Raw genomic sequence first — 15,881 nt, 5'->3', positions numbered from 1 at the left:
ATTTAGTTATTAGGCTTAGTATAAGCGTCCGTTTCTTTTCCTTTTGTGTAAAGCTAAAGTAGAATTGCATAAAATTCAAGCTAAATTTCCGCAACATAAAAGTTTTTGTGTGTAACTTTTTTGTATTTAATCTGTGCAAAGATGCTAAATATATGTTAGATTAAGCTATTAAAAATCTTTGATTGACTTCAAAATCGCAGGCAAATTAAAAGTTTTGAATACAAAGCTGCAGTTTGACTCGGTAAATTCTGCTTCTGCGCCTACTGTTATGAATTAAAATTGCATAACAATATTAAAAAACATCCTGATGTACAATTACTCAATCTCGAGAATAATATAATGGAGCTCTATAAAATGAAAGGGTATTATTTTTAAATTTTTGGATACATATATTTTTTCTTTATTTCCAGTTTAGGCAAATGTTCCCAATTTAAATTTATGTGATAAAATTTCAAATTAATTTACTGTAGGATTTTGTAAAACTAAATTTAATTATCTAGTTCCAGACCTAAAATTTTTAAATGCTAAAACTTTATACATAATGATAATAAACGTTTAATGCAATGGCCGTTAATGATTTCGGATTTTAACTTTGTGTTTCCTAATTTTAAGCGTTGAATATGTGGGGAGAGTATTTTTTGACCATGTCAACCGTCATCTATGAAAAGGTACCCCGACATAGAGTCGAGTTAACATGTCTTATATACTAGTGAATTGTAGTTGTAATTTTGTAGTGGTAGATACGCTACAGTACTCCCCCACCAGAATTATAGCTATGATAGAATTCGATGAATGGATGCCACTAGTTGATTCATTGCTGTTTTTATACGAAGCCGGGAGAGCTGTATTAAGATCACCGTATTTTTTTTTTTGAGTGCTGAATGTGAGAGGTGTATTAACTTCACGGTTGTAGTCGCTCCTGTGTTGCCGTTAGCAGTCGAGTGTATGCAAGCCAACGTTGTGTGTGATCGGAGTAGCAACTGCGTGAGGAGGTGGAAAATGATGCAGTCACAAGTAGCAAGTCAACTGTTCAATGTGGACCATCCAACGAAGTAGGCGTTACTGCCGATGTAGGCGTATCCAGATCGAAGTGGGCGTTTTTGCCAAGGTAGGCGTGTTCACATCACGTCCGAAGGTCACCAATGTGGGGAGAGTAGTTTTAGACCATGTCAACCGTCATCTATGAAAAGGTACCCCGACATAGAGTCGAGTTAACATGTCTTATATACCAGTGAATTGTAGTTGTAATTTTGTAGTGGTAGATACGCTACAAATACATGCTTTTTAATAAAATAATTTGAAAGAAATTTTTAAAACCACAAGCATTGATGCTATAAAAAGCTGCATTTTTTAAATTACCCAATGTTTAGCTCTTAGCACCAAAGACACACTGTCAGACATTTCTGTGGAAAAAGGGTTAAAGGACAATTTATTTAATTTCTATTTTACCATATGCAAACAAAAAAGTCTAATGAAAGATGGTATTCAAACTGAAAAATTGTCTATTGACAGTAATTGCCAAATACGGTAAAATAACCGGAATTTAGGCGCGCAAAATAGGCCCAACTTACAAGCAACTTAGCTCCTTGCAGCTGGTATAAATTATAGCCGAGAGAGCTAATCTGTCAATCTAATGTCCAGCTGAACAGAGGTTCGAAATCCAGCATTCACAACGCAGTTTCTTATCCTTTCCATTACCACGTAATAAGTTTCTAATGATCTGTACTCCCCATCTGGTGACCCTGTACTGTTAAAATACGAAACTCTCATTCACGCATAGATAGTTGCAATTTAGTCAAAGATTTAGTCATAAATAGTCATAGAACTTCACTCAAAAATTTCTAGTATTTTCCATCACTAACAATAGATGGCGTCACCAGGCAAAATAATTAAGCCACGTTCCACGATTCTTTGAACAAAATACAACGAAACTCTCATTCACGCATAGATAGTTGCAATTTAGTCAAAGGTTTAGTCATAGATCTTAACTGAAAAATTTCGAGTTCTTCCCATCACTCACAATAGATGGCGTCACCAGGTAAAATAATTAAGCCACGTTCCACGATTCTTTGAACAAAATACAACCCAACTTGACTCCAATATCTATTATCTAACAAAAGGCCTAACACAGCCTAACTCTAATCTCAAGTAAAATTTCATTTTCAAGATTTTCTAACCATGATTGTTGTAAATGGTTTCATGACCGTATCATTTTGTATTCGTTATTTTTTAACCATAGCAGTTGCTAACGATTTTAAAACCGTAAATGTTTTCAATTGTAAACTCCACAGTTAATTAGATTGACAGACTGTTGTCGGTGATTTTACCGCAATTCTGGAATGGAAATTTTAAGTGTACAATATAGAACGAAATCTTTCTGGTAATAAAATCATGTGGAAACAAAGATTCAGATTATTATGAAATTGCATGGAAGAAACCTCTTCCGTTCATAATCCTGTTAGAATAATATTCTGCGTTCCTGCAAAACTTCCTGTTGAAAAACTATCAAGTGGATAAATACTCTCTAGGGAGACTGACCAATTATCCGAGAATTTAGGCATTTGATGTGCATTATTTTTTATCGCAGTGCATTATCTCGGAAAATAATAGAGCCATGTAAATGTTTGAACAGAATACTACGTACTCATAATAAAGTTACATTAAATTCTATGAGCATATAAATTTATGGAGATAAATTCTGGCATGGAAATAATCTTAAAGGAAAAATTATGTTGGATATTTGTTCTTATAAGGATAAAATATCACGGGGGCATATTATTATGAGAATAAAACCACGGAAGACAAGGGTGAAGAGAAAGGAAGGGAAAGGGACGACTGCTCAAGCATCCAGCGAAAAAAGGCATTAAGTTGATGACTAAACACACAAAACCTTAAGATATATTTCTACACAGAGGAAAATATCCTGATAAAATTACCGCACTGGTATGGTAATGACATTTCCGGTAAAAAACAACAACATAATTCTGTTAATGAAATTAAAACGCGCGGTTTTAAGCCATTTATTTGTATGGTAACGGTTCGTATGGAAATGGTTAACCGGAAATTTTGATTTTTAAAATTATAGTTCTAAATCATTATAGCACTGAGTGGGTGGTAATAAACAGCACATGTAGCAAAAGTATAAAATTTTAAAAAAAATTCAACCAAATAAGTTTTTTTCAAGGCCATGCTCTAGGGTATCATGATAAAATTACCAAATTTTACCAAACAGCATAGTAATAAACAATATTATATTGCTAATTTTATCAAAAGTTCTTTACGACAAAAGGTACGGTAACTTTTACCAAAGATCTTTGGTAAAAGTTACCGTACCTTTTGGTGCTCTCATGGAGGTAGAAACACGATAAATTTCTCCACATTCGGGCAATTTTTACGATAACTTTTTCTCAGTATATAATTTTTATTATGAAGCTAAATAACTGTCTGATGAAGAATGTTTTATGTAGAATAAAGTTTGAATTTTTAAAAAAAAATCAAAGTTTTAGAACAATAAACTTTAAATTTATTTTTCACATTTAAGTAAAACATGTAAAAATATTTTATTTTTGACAATATTTCTTTTATTTCTGGAATAATTATTATGCACTTCAGGTGAATTCCATGCACATATAAATTTATGTGGATAAACTTTCGCATGAACGTAATCTTAAGAGATACCAATCCTCTGCGTGGGGACATAATTTTATAAGAATAAAATCTTGAATTTCAAAATACATATGACATTATGATATTAGGGTCATAATATGTATTGTTATCAAATCATAATATGCATATTATATTATAATATGAAATGTTATTGATATTCAATGTTATGGGTATTATGTCATTAAAGGATATTATGTGGCTACGTGACAATTTAAAGCATATCAGACAATTCAGGGTTTTTTACTTATTCAGTTTTTTGCTTCATAGTCTGTATAAAATTTAACCAATGTCAGTATTAATCACTTAATTATCATTCAAGACAGCAAAATCAGTTTGGAAATTTTTGCACTTACTATATATTGTGACTATATTTGTTACTATAGATGTTTATTACGATATATATTATACGAATGGAAATGTTTATACTTTTAGAAAGTTCCAATTCGTAATATATACTCAAATCTAATGCTTGAGAGAACTTTAACATAGCAGATTTTCTTGGCAAAGCTTTGATGTTACAGACGCCAAATGTGTCGTTTCATTCGATGTTTCGCTTGAGCTAGTGTCAAATAGACTAGAATATTTTCTTATCGAACTGGAATAGTAAGTTTGGCAGACTTTCTTTCCAGGCGAATATGGGATTAAAGAGCTGCCAACATTTCTCAGAAAATCTTTGGATGGCTCAGAAGCTTATCTTCTATTTTATTGGTTTTCAGGTTACAAGAAACGGATGGAAATTTCTTCGAAAACTTCACCGCCCTATCTTGGAAACAGGAAAACCGGAGACTTCAAGCTGCCAGAGAGGTGAGTTATATTGTGTATAATTCAATAAAAATAAGCATTTTTCTGTCGCCAACTTTCTCATAAATGGAGCCGAATGGATTGTTTTCGGTATCGGAAAGATATCAAAGAGGATTTGATGGCAATTTATTTTCACGCCAGGGGTGTTTATTTGAAATTACTGAGAAATATAAAATCAATATTTTTTCTTCTTCTTCAAAAGATTCTGGTATTAAATAAAAAGTTAATACATTTGTTCTTAAACTTTTGAAATTTTATTCAAGGGAGGATGGCGTAAATATCAATGAAAATAGTTTTTAAAATGAAGTTAAGTTTAAAATTTTCAGAAAAAGCAAATCAGAAAAAGCAAAAGAAAATAACTTATGGTTCATTAAGCTTAACTTATCATTTGTGAAAATTTTCAATCCATGTTCAATTTGCGGAAGTTTATAATTCACGACAGAAAATTTCATTAAAATAAGTAGCTAGTAAAAACAATGTAAGAACTATGATTATCTGCTTTAAAGCTTTAAATATAGACGAGTCATTTTTATTAAATTAAAAATGAATATATTCTTAAAAATGAATTTAAAATCTTAATTTTTGACCTTATGCGGGAATTTATGGTTGAAGTGTTAAATTCTAAAGGAATCATAACCAAATTTAAATTAATAATCGATATTGGCAAAATTATTTAAGCAATAAAATTTTTGTTATTAATTTTGCCGAAGAATTTTTTTTTTAAAACTGGTTAACTGCCAAATTTATATTCTTTTGAAAATCTTAAATTCTTTTAATACAAACTAATTCACTCTCCACTCATTTTCACTCACTCTGATTCGCCAATTTGGTGTTTTTACGATTCACTGAATCATTTTGTATCTTATCATCTGATCCATAAATACACCGATTCACTCACTCATTTTCTGAATAGTCCATTATCTTATCGTACTCCATTATATACTGATTCATTCAAAAACGTCGATTCATTTATTCAATAGTAGGTTGATTCAATGATTCCATCATTAACTGATTCTTCAATTCACTGATTCGCTTTCTTTCTTTTCTTCAACTTTGTAGCCTTTATTCACTCATTATTTAAATTAGGCTGATTAGAAACGGATTTTACGAAAACGGAAACCTTTCAAAATATGATTTCAAAATTAAAAGTAAACACTCTTAAAATAAACCACTAGTATACATCTTTATAATGTATGTTTCAGAAATTTTAATACAAGTGTGTACATAATACACTTTTTTGGAACCAACTTCAACATTATCTCAATTCAATGGAAACACACATCCGTTATGTGTTTTCTGAATCTGAACTATGCCGGGTAAGCAGAATATATATGATTTGAAAAATTTAATTAAACTAGCATAATATTTTACACGTTAAAATAATTGTTAGCGACAAAAAGTGGGAAAATATAAGAAAAATGAAGTTTAAAAAAGTTGTTAGCTAAGTAAGATAAACTATAAAGTAATTAATAAAGTAAACAGTTAATTATAAAGTTACTGCGCTAGCTCTTTCTTATGGATTATTTGGAACAAAAGTTTAATTTTTTTTCTTGGAAAATGTATTAAAATCCATCGATTAAATATTTTTAAAAAAAAATGATGACTGCTTTAGAGCTTTTAATCTCATTTTTAATAACGTTCTTTTAAGTAACTGTGCAAACCTTATACTCTACAAATACTGTTCAAAACCCTATATTAAAAATATTTTTGCTTAAAACTTTAAACCATGCTTTCGGAGAAATGAAAAAATGAACTTTCTTTATTTAGTGATAACTAAGTGTTATTTGGCTTCGGGAAGTTAAAAAAATAAGTTTAACTCTAAATCAAAATGAAAAAAAAAATTTATAATAAAACTTCTTTCATGTAGGTATTCTTGCAATTTTTAATCGTTTTCATGTCAACATCTAGAAATTTTAATATTATTTTTTAGGTTTGGTAAAGTCAAATTTTACTTAATAGGTGCATTTATTAAAATATTGTTTTTTTTTCCAGAACAGCTTAACATAAACTATCTATGAAGCAATGAAAATCTGCAATAAAAAGTATAAGCACTTATTTGTACCATTCTTAAAATTCCCTTTAACTTAAAATCAATTTGCACCGTAAAATATATTTTTGCCGTAAGATTTTATACCGTAAATTTAACAGTAATATTTATTTAATTACCATGATCCAGAGATTTTATAGCAAATATTGTCAAAATTACGGTGTGTCAGATTATTTGTTTTGTAAAATTTTACGGTAAAAAATACCGGCACTCAGGGTGTCAATACTTTTTTTATCCGAACTTTTTAACAGTGTGAAAGTTACAAAAACCGATTTTTTCTTTTATTCAGAGCTATGAGCTGTCTACTTTCAGTCCTTTGATGATATTTTTTCTGACAGGTCGTAAAATGAGAGATAAATTAACAATCATGATATATAGAATGATACTTTTTCTGACAGTTAGTAAAGTGAGTATTATAAATTGACAATCATGATAAAGGAAAATTAAATTTGCAGAGCTGTTAAAAATGTTATCAGTTTTTTTATAGATAATTTAGTAATGAAAAAATATATAGTAGATGCTTAAGATGAGATCGACAAACAAATCTGCTTTCCGTTTTATTAATAGTACAATAAAATGAAGAGTTTAACAGAATAACTGAGTCAAAAACTTAAAATGAAGGTTTAAAAAATCATTTGACAGAACAATAATTTTAAACTTGATGCTTTTAAGAGTGCAATTAATTATATTTTCCATGAAGTCTGTTCTTTAGTTAAGTAAAAACTATGTTAAACCTTTGTTATCAAATCCCCTACATTAAAAACAAATTAAAAAAGTTGACATTAAGCTTTCACTAATGAAATAATCTTACATAAAATTGAAAAATCTTATGCTTTGGAAAAGGGTTGAATCTTTGTGGAATGCTTTTTGTCTAATGCTCAATTCTTAAATTTTTATAATTAATAATACAAGCTAATAATAAGTAATACGGTTATAATTAATAATACAAGCTAATTATAAGTAAGTGTTATATTGAAATGCTGCATAGATGCAGAGAATACAAGTGCATGCAAATGTTCCTTAAATATTTTCTTGTGCACTAGAACTAGTCCATTAACGTATTTCTCTTCAAATACTCCACTCTGATTGAAAAAACAGAGAACATATTTTTGATGTTTAGCTTTCTTAAAAAGTAGTTTAAGGAACTGGAAGATTCCCTTTCTGTATCCAGTGATTCATTTGTAGGTAATGCTGTACTGAATTTCAGTTTTTCCTAAATTAAATTTTAAGAAAAAAAACATTTTCTCAGTAAACATATATATCTAATACTAAGAATTCCGAAAAAAATAAAACCTTGTTTAAAAAAAGAAATAAAAGCTTAACAAAAATGTTCGGCAGAATAGAAAAAGAAAAATGCATGATAAAGCAAACCCACCGGATTTTCAACTTGAAAAGAAATAGTCAATTTCCTGTTCTGTGGACAACAATTCACATTCTTTTTTGAAGTTTCTATTGCACGGGAAGCGAAGATCCTGAAATTATTCCGGTATTCAAAAGCTGCTGCCATTCAGACAAAAATGAAAGAAGAGAAGAGTCTTGAATATTTCTTTTGTCCAAAAACGAGAACATCAAAAATGCTTACTTAATTTTTTTTTTAATAATGGTGTGATAAGCGTATTTATTATTATATTTTAAATTTACTAATGAGTAAAACAAAAAGAATTTACTGTAAAATAAATAGGTAAAAGATAGCAATAATGGCCTACAGCGGTGGTTTTAAATAAGATCGAAATAATAGGTAGATTAAAAATTTTAACTAATTTAAAAGCCAAAAAAAAAGCACTCATTAAAAATTTACTACATAAAATTTGTAAAGATACTATGTTTAGTTTGTTTGAAAGTAAACATTATTTATTTTTTATTTCTATGATCTGCTCTTTATGTATTAATTTTTGTTTGTTAAAAGTATTGTTCGTTAGCATATTGTTTATATCTTTATAAACTGAACCGTACTTGCTTACAATTTCTATTCCGATAAGAAGAAAAAAAGAAATAATCGGGAAAAAAAACATTTATAAAAGCTGCATTCAACTATTATAATATCTTTCAAATGTACAAATTTTATGTTTCTAATTTTATTTAATTCCTTTTATTTTGTGTTACATAAATTTTTTACCCTTCATGAACTCATAACTTTTTTATTCTCCACGTTGTAAGCTACTCGTTCTTTGTTTTATCCTACAATTTTGGAATTCAATATAAACGATCTGTATTTTCATATTCAAGATTCTTTACAAGAGATGCACATTGACTAATAAATGGTATTTTTTTACTGATTCATGCATTTAATTTATGTTTGAGAGTGTTTGTGGTTCTTTTTCTATGAAGTAGATTGTTATAGTCATGCCCATTTTGCCAAAGCAATAAAGAAAAAATAAAAAAAAAAGACGCAAACATGGTCCTTAAATAAACTAACATGTATCAAATTTAGCCATACTTTATCCTCACATAAAAATATTGCTTTAATATTATTGCCAATTATTTTTATTGCCAATTATTTTTATAATGTTAAAGAATCATTAATATGTTGTTGTATCAAACTAAATATGATTTCATTTCAGGTATTTACAGGGGCTTGAACAAATGCAATGCAGATATTTTATTATTGCAAAACTAATTTTTAACAGGTTATGATACAAAAAATATACTATTTCTTACTTATGAGCCATAAATAAAAGAACGTGTATCAAATTCTTTCTAAAGTCAAAGAAATATGGAAGTAAAAAAATTTCACTCCAAATAAAAACAATGTAAAATTAATTATTATGATGATTGCATTTACTGAAAATTAGGAAAAATATCTAACCAAATAAAAATATTTTATCCAGGGCTTGCTGTAACTCCAACAGGTGCAGTTTACTAAATTCAAGAAAAAGTTTTCATAATCCATATTTATGTATTTCTCTATATTTACATACTTGTATATTTCTTTTATATGGTACCATGAACATATTCTTCTGTCTATTGGCAACACTATAGTTATTATCCATTATAAGGACGTTTTAAGTAATAGTTGAAGTATTAAACAATTAGTTGTACTTTAAATATTTATTTAGATTCTTTTTGTTTGGTGGTCATAAGTAATAATTTTAGTGGCAAATTTAGTAGAATACTGAACTATACGCTAACTATTTATTCAGAATAAATTTGTAATTTTATAAAAATGAAAGCTTAATTGCATGGTTATTATTTGGATTTATTTTTGATCCTTTCAAAAATGGCTGAAGAACTTTTATACTTAAATAGTGCTATGATGTCGCATTCTGTCATACCAATTATTGGTGATGGAGCTTGCCTTTACGAGCAATGACATATGCAGATAATACGATACTCAAGTTATGGCTCAAGAGGAGCTTGAAGGAATAGTAAAGCACGCAATGGAGCATTGAGATGAATTATTAACTCATAAAACAATCATTTCACACGACAGAGATGGAAGAAATTGTAATACTTCTGCTGCCTACTATGAAATGTCCCGAACTCATATTTACGGTGGTTTGTGTAATTTAATGTCTTCCGGACAGATGTGAAATTATTACTAAAATTTAATACATAAAAAGGTTTGCCAAGATGGTGGACATTTCTTGAAACAGTCAAAATGGAAATCATACCACTACTCGTGGGCAAAGTAATGTATTATTAATACCTATTAAAGATCTTAGGATTAGAAGAGGAGTTGAAGAATTAGAACATTAAAATACAGTTCATTTCGCTTCATTACTTTCAAAGTCTATACCCATAGACTCTATAGGTAATGCAAGATAATTTTGAAGGGTGACCAAGTTGGTTGCCCAAGGCGGCTTGTATAGATGCCTTCATCTTGTATTTATCAAGTATTGCAGTAAAATTTGAAATTATGAACGTTTTATCAGATTTTAGGGTTTTACGCCTTTAGTCTTAAATGCAAATTAATAAACTCCCAAATAAGTAATTGAAATCATATGTCTATTTATATATTGAAATACATGTGGTGTATGTTTCATATATAATGAAAAGAAATCGCTATATTGTCTGTTACTTCCACCGTCACACTGCAATACAAATAAGCAAACTTACTTTATAAAATATCTTACAAAACAAAACATTTTCCTTCATCCCGAAGAAATTCTTTTTTTTTTTTTCTCGAACTGTTAGAAGAATAAACATATTTTAGTTTGCAAACTTGTTGTTCATTCTAATTTCATACATGGATGCGGCCATCATTTTTGATGTTGCATTATTTTCCAAAGTTGCAAAAGAGTATGGAAGTACAAAAACAAAACAAAAATTTCCAATCTGGAACGTGATCACTCGTAAAAAAGTACCAAAAAGGATTACTAAAGAAAAAGGAGCACATTTCCTTTTAAATATGTATGAGTTGTTTTAGAAAACTTTCTCTTGAAAAAGCGCACCATGGAATAAAAGCAAATATCCAATCAAATGCATGCTTGAGAAAGCTTTGCATTCACACAATTTTCCAGAACTTGAATTTGATCGAAAAGTTTCTGAGAGATTCCAAGTAAATAGGCTTAAATAGTATAGCATTTAAAAACCCTAAATCTTGTTGCTGCCGCATTTTAAAACAGATGCAGAAATAAAACGTTACATTTATTCCAGTAAAATGTTATAATGTGAAGCTTTAAACTGTTTAGAGCATTTTTCTGAAGTAAAGTATTTTTTTTTTTAAGAAATAATATTTAAAATGTTATGTAAATTTGTAGCAATTACACCTAAAATTCCCTTACTCACATCAACGCATAATCTGATTTACTTTACGTGTACTGCACAGTTACTTTAAATCTTAGTCACATGAATGGGAGGTATATGAAGCATTCGAGATTATTAGGTGGACCGGGAACTAAGGTAGTTTCGGTGCATTAAATGTTCGTTTGTCTTAAAAACCAAAACATTTCTTTAGATTCGATACATTTTTGAATCTGCATTGAAAGGTCGTTGCTAACGAGGGTGAATACATTATTGAATAAAAATAAAATCTTGAATACAAATATCAAATTATTCGAAACGACGTTAATTTCTGGACCACCTAATATATAGCTACACAAAACGGACCAATGCTTTTTAAAAGAAAATTATTACGAAAAAAATCCCGATTACGGTTCCATACAGAAACTGCGCACGGGCACCGTTAGAAATATTTCGGAAAATATTTTTAAATAAAAATTCACTTAATTGTTATTTTACCATATTCAATCAAAACATTCAAATAACCATTAATAAAACGGTATTCAAACTGTTAACTCTGAGAAAAACCGTATATTACCTGATTTCTCCTAATACGGCTAAATAACTAGAATTTCATAGCAGGAACAAGTCCTGCCTAATGAATCTACTTAGATCCTTGAAGCTGAGTACATGTTATAACAGAAGGCTTATCTATAACTCTCATGACCAACAGAATGGGGTTTGACACTGCAATATTTCCTCCATTCCATTCAGAAACATAAAGAGTTTGCTGTGGCCTGTACTACCTAATTTGTGACCCCATACTATAAGACTATTTTCATCCACGCATAGATGGCAGCACCTTAAAGCTGCTTAACACGAAGAAATCTTCACATCTCTTAAGAGAGTTCTTTACATCTCTTAAGATAGGTGAAACAACCAAATAAACTAATTAAACCGCTTTCTACTATTAATATGATAAATCACAACTCAACCGCAATTTAACTCAAATGTCCTTTCCCTTACCTAGTCAAATTCATTTTTTACGGTTTCGAGACCATGATAGTTGCAAATGGTTAAAAACACGTATAGTTTTGTACTCATGGTTTTTTACCATACTAGTCGTGAGCTGCTTAAAAACTGGAAAATTAAAAAATGTTCTGTACAGTAAACATTAAGGTTAATTGGATGGGTAGACTGCTGCCAGATATTTTAACGTATTTTAGAATGAAAATTCTAATAGCGGGATGGCTATTACTATTAAAAGTTTTTATTATTAAAAGTCATCGAATGCATCATCAAGAAACTTATAACTGATATCGATTACTTTGGCTTTTATAACTGCATAAAGCTTCATAAACCTTGCTTGCATATTTATGGAAATATGGACACTTTTATTTAAAAATAAAAAAAAATTGTCTAGTATATTTTTCCTATAACTGTAAAAATATTCAGTAAAATTAAACAAGATTGTTTAAACAATTAAAAAAATTGTCACAATATTATTGTTTTGAAATTTGAAAAAAAGTTTGTGAAAAGTTTCAAACCTTATTACCAAGTATAAAAATTCGTATGAACTAATTACATTTAAAGTAACAAAATAATCTTTCAAGTATTTCATGAGAAATAAAAAAAAAATCTATTCCTTTATTACAGGGTAATGTATAATATATATNTAGATAGATAGATAGATAGATAGATAGATAGATATATATATAGATTGATAGATAGATAGATAGATAGATAGACATAGATATAAATGATACACACTGTAAAATATAAAGTAAAAATCACAATATATATTATACGATACTCTATCTACTTTAGAGCACAATAACGATTAAAAAAATCAATAAAAAGATTTCAGAATTAAATTTATGAAATATATTGGCTCTAAATTCTACTACGTGTAGAAAATGATTATGTTTGGAAAGGAATCCAAGTTATTTTTCATCAATCTTATTGAAAAATCGTTGTTATGAAAGAAATATTTCAGTTACCAAAGCAAAGTCATTAATCATTTATAATGCCGAAACATGATCATTTTAAAGAAAACTTGACGGATGATTTACTTTGAGATCTATGAAAGCTGTACTCCCATCCTGATTCTATTTCTTAAGTATTGTGTGTATAAAATATGTCCAAAAAAATTTAATTGTTTTTGTTAAACGCCGTAGAAATTTATCTTTCATAATGAAATTATTTTACTGAGAACAAATTAATTTGTTTAATTATTTCAATAATAATATACCGTTTCTTCTTAATGGCCCGTTAAAGAAAAACGGAAGGACATACAGAAGTTGGGTTTGCTGTATGCAGTTTAGGAAACAAACTTGCAGCTTTTTCCTTGTTCTCACTTTTCAAAATTAGTTACAAAAATAGTCAACCGATGGCGCTGTTTACTGGTATTTTCTGTTTCATGTCAGACCATTTTAATTTAAATAAATATGGACGACTGTTAGTTTTACCCTCAAACAACACCATATTATTGCTAATAACAGCGTTTTTTTAATGTTTATGATAATTAATTGATCTGTTAATTAATAATAATTATTGATTGACTACTTCAATTTATAATTAATTCACTACGTCACCTGTTAACATTCTCTGTAAATAATTTTAACATTTTCAGAAAAAAATTTAGTTTCCTTAGCAGAATACAACTGTTTTCTTTACTTTTTCTTTATATGCTTACATTTTCACAGATAATTATTTTTCTTTTCCATTTTTGACTCGATTAGGTTTCGCAGCATATTTTCCCCTTTTTATAAAAGAAAATCTTGCAATCTTTGCCTTGATTTTTAATGTATTCAAATCAAAAGGACAAAATAACCAAAAATGTTAATTAATTCATTAAAACCTCTCGTTAAGAAATTAATTACATGGTATTTTGTGAAAAATCGGTTTAAATTTCACTATTAAAATTTTCAAGTGAAGGAAGTTTGAGTGAATACTTTATTATAAATCCAAACAAACATTTTTAAAATAAATTTTTCTAAACTATGTGCGAGAAAATATATGTGTATAACTTTTTTTAAAAAATTACGTTTTATTAAACAACTCCTCATGCTCCACAATATATAACATGAGGATTGCAGAAGTAAGTGGACAAAGTACAAATGAAAATAAAAATTTCAACGAAACAAAATAAGAATTAAAAATGTGCATAACTTACCTCGATTTTTTGAAAAATTCATATTTTTCTAATTTAAAATTTATTTTGTGTAAGAATTCATTAATGGATTGAAAATAATTTTCTATTTCTTTAATGTATTAACTCTTAAATACAACTGATACTTTTCTGCATAGATAAAAAATATAAAAGTTGTTTACTTTCCAAAATAAAATAATTTTTACTAATTTAATTCAGATTAGCTAAAGCAGTTGGTCGTGTTTTCCCAGTTTTTCTCGATTGAGACTGTTTTCTTATACATTTTCTTAAACTTCACCTCATTGTCAAGTAGTTATTTTTTTCATAGGAAATTAAAACAAAATGAAAGTTTTATTATTCAAACCATCCTAAGAGAAATGCCAGCTAATTTTTTCATCTTATTTTTAACTAATTATGGGATCATTATGCATAAAAAATAAGGAACTTTCATCACTTCTTCAAATTTGTGAATGTTTTTATTAAAAAGTATTTTTTTTATTCGTTTAAACGTATATTAACATTATTTTTCCGTACGTATTTAACGTTTTACGTATTTAACATTATTTTCTATTGAAATCAGTGTCACTTTTTCGCCAAATTTGCCCGATACAATGATGACAAATCGATAAGGAAAGATAATAATAAGAGAATCGATAATCGATAAATCTAAGGGAAATCGATTAGGCAAATATCAAAAATGCGAAAACTGACATTTTTCGATGTACCTTTTAAAGGAATCTACTTATTGGGATATTTGAAATTATATCAGTAATGGGATAATGCTTTAGCATTAACAGGAACACTTTTTAAGTAACGAAAGATTTTTGATGAAACTTCTTAAAAAAATTGAAGGTTCTCCACTCATAATGCTTTAAAAAAATTTCTGCTAAATATTTGTATTAAGAGTATTCACAGTTTAATGTAAATGTAAATATTTTGTGAAAAAAAAAAAGCTGAAACAATATCTTGTTAAGATGCTGAGAAAAGGTATATCAAAAAAAGTCAGTTTTAGCATCATTGGTATATGCCCAACCGTCTCCCCTTCATGATTCTTCTGAGGGGAATTCTAGAACTTATTTTAATAATTTAAAAAAATAATTTAAAAGAAATATTTCGTAATATATATAAACTGCTGTTTGTAGAAAATGCAACACCATGAAAGAATCATCAGAATCAAATGAAATTTAATGCAGAAACGACTTGTACTGATACAAATAAATGATGAAATTTTCAAAACAAAAGAAACAAATTAAGCGTCCGAAATCAGTATTTGGTGCAGCCACCACGCGCTGCAATAAGTGCTGCTATACGACGTGGCATGGAGTCAAACAGATGTTGAATATCTGCTTGAGGAAGAGAATTCCATATCGCTTGTATGCGCAACCAAAGTTCGTCTTTGGAAACTGCAGGACGCGGATCACGAGTGAGACGCCGACCAACCATATCCCACACGTGCTCAATAGGCGACATATCCGGCGAATAAGCAGGCCAAGGAAGAAGTTGCATGCGTTGTGCTGAACAGAAGTCTCTAACAGTCCGCGCAACATGTGGGCG

The sequence above is a fragment of the Parasteatoda tepidariorum genome, chromosome 9 (assembly GCF_043381705.1).
Source record: "Parasteatoda tepidariorum isolate YZ-2023 chromosome 9, CAS_Ptep_4.0, whole genome shotgun sequence".
NCBI lineage: Eukaryota > Metazoa > Arthropoda > Arachnida > Araneae > Theridiidae > Parasteatoda > Parasteatoda tepidariorum.
Note: the sequence above shows the minus strand (reverse complement) of the source record.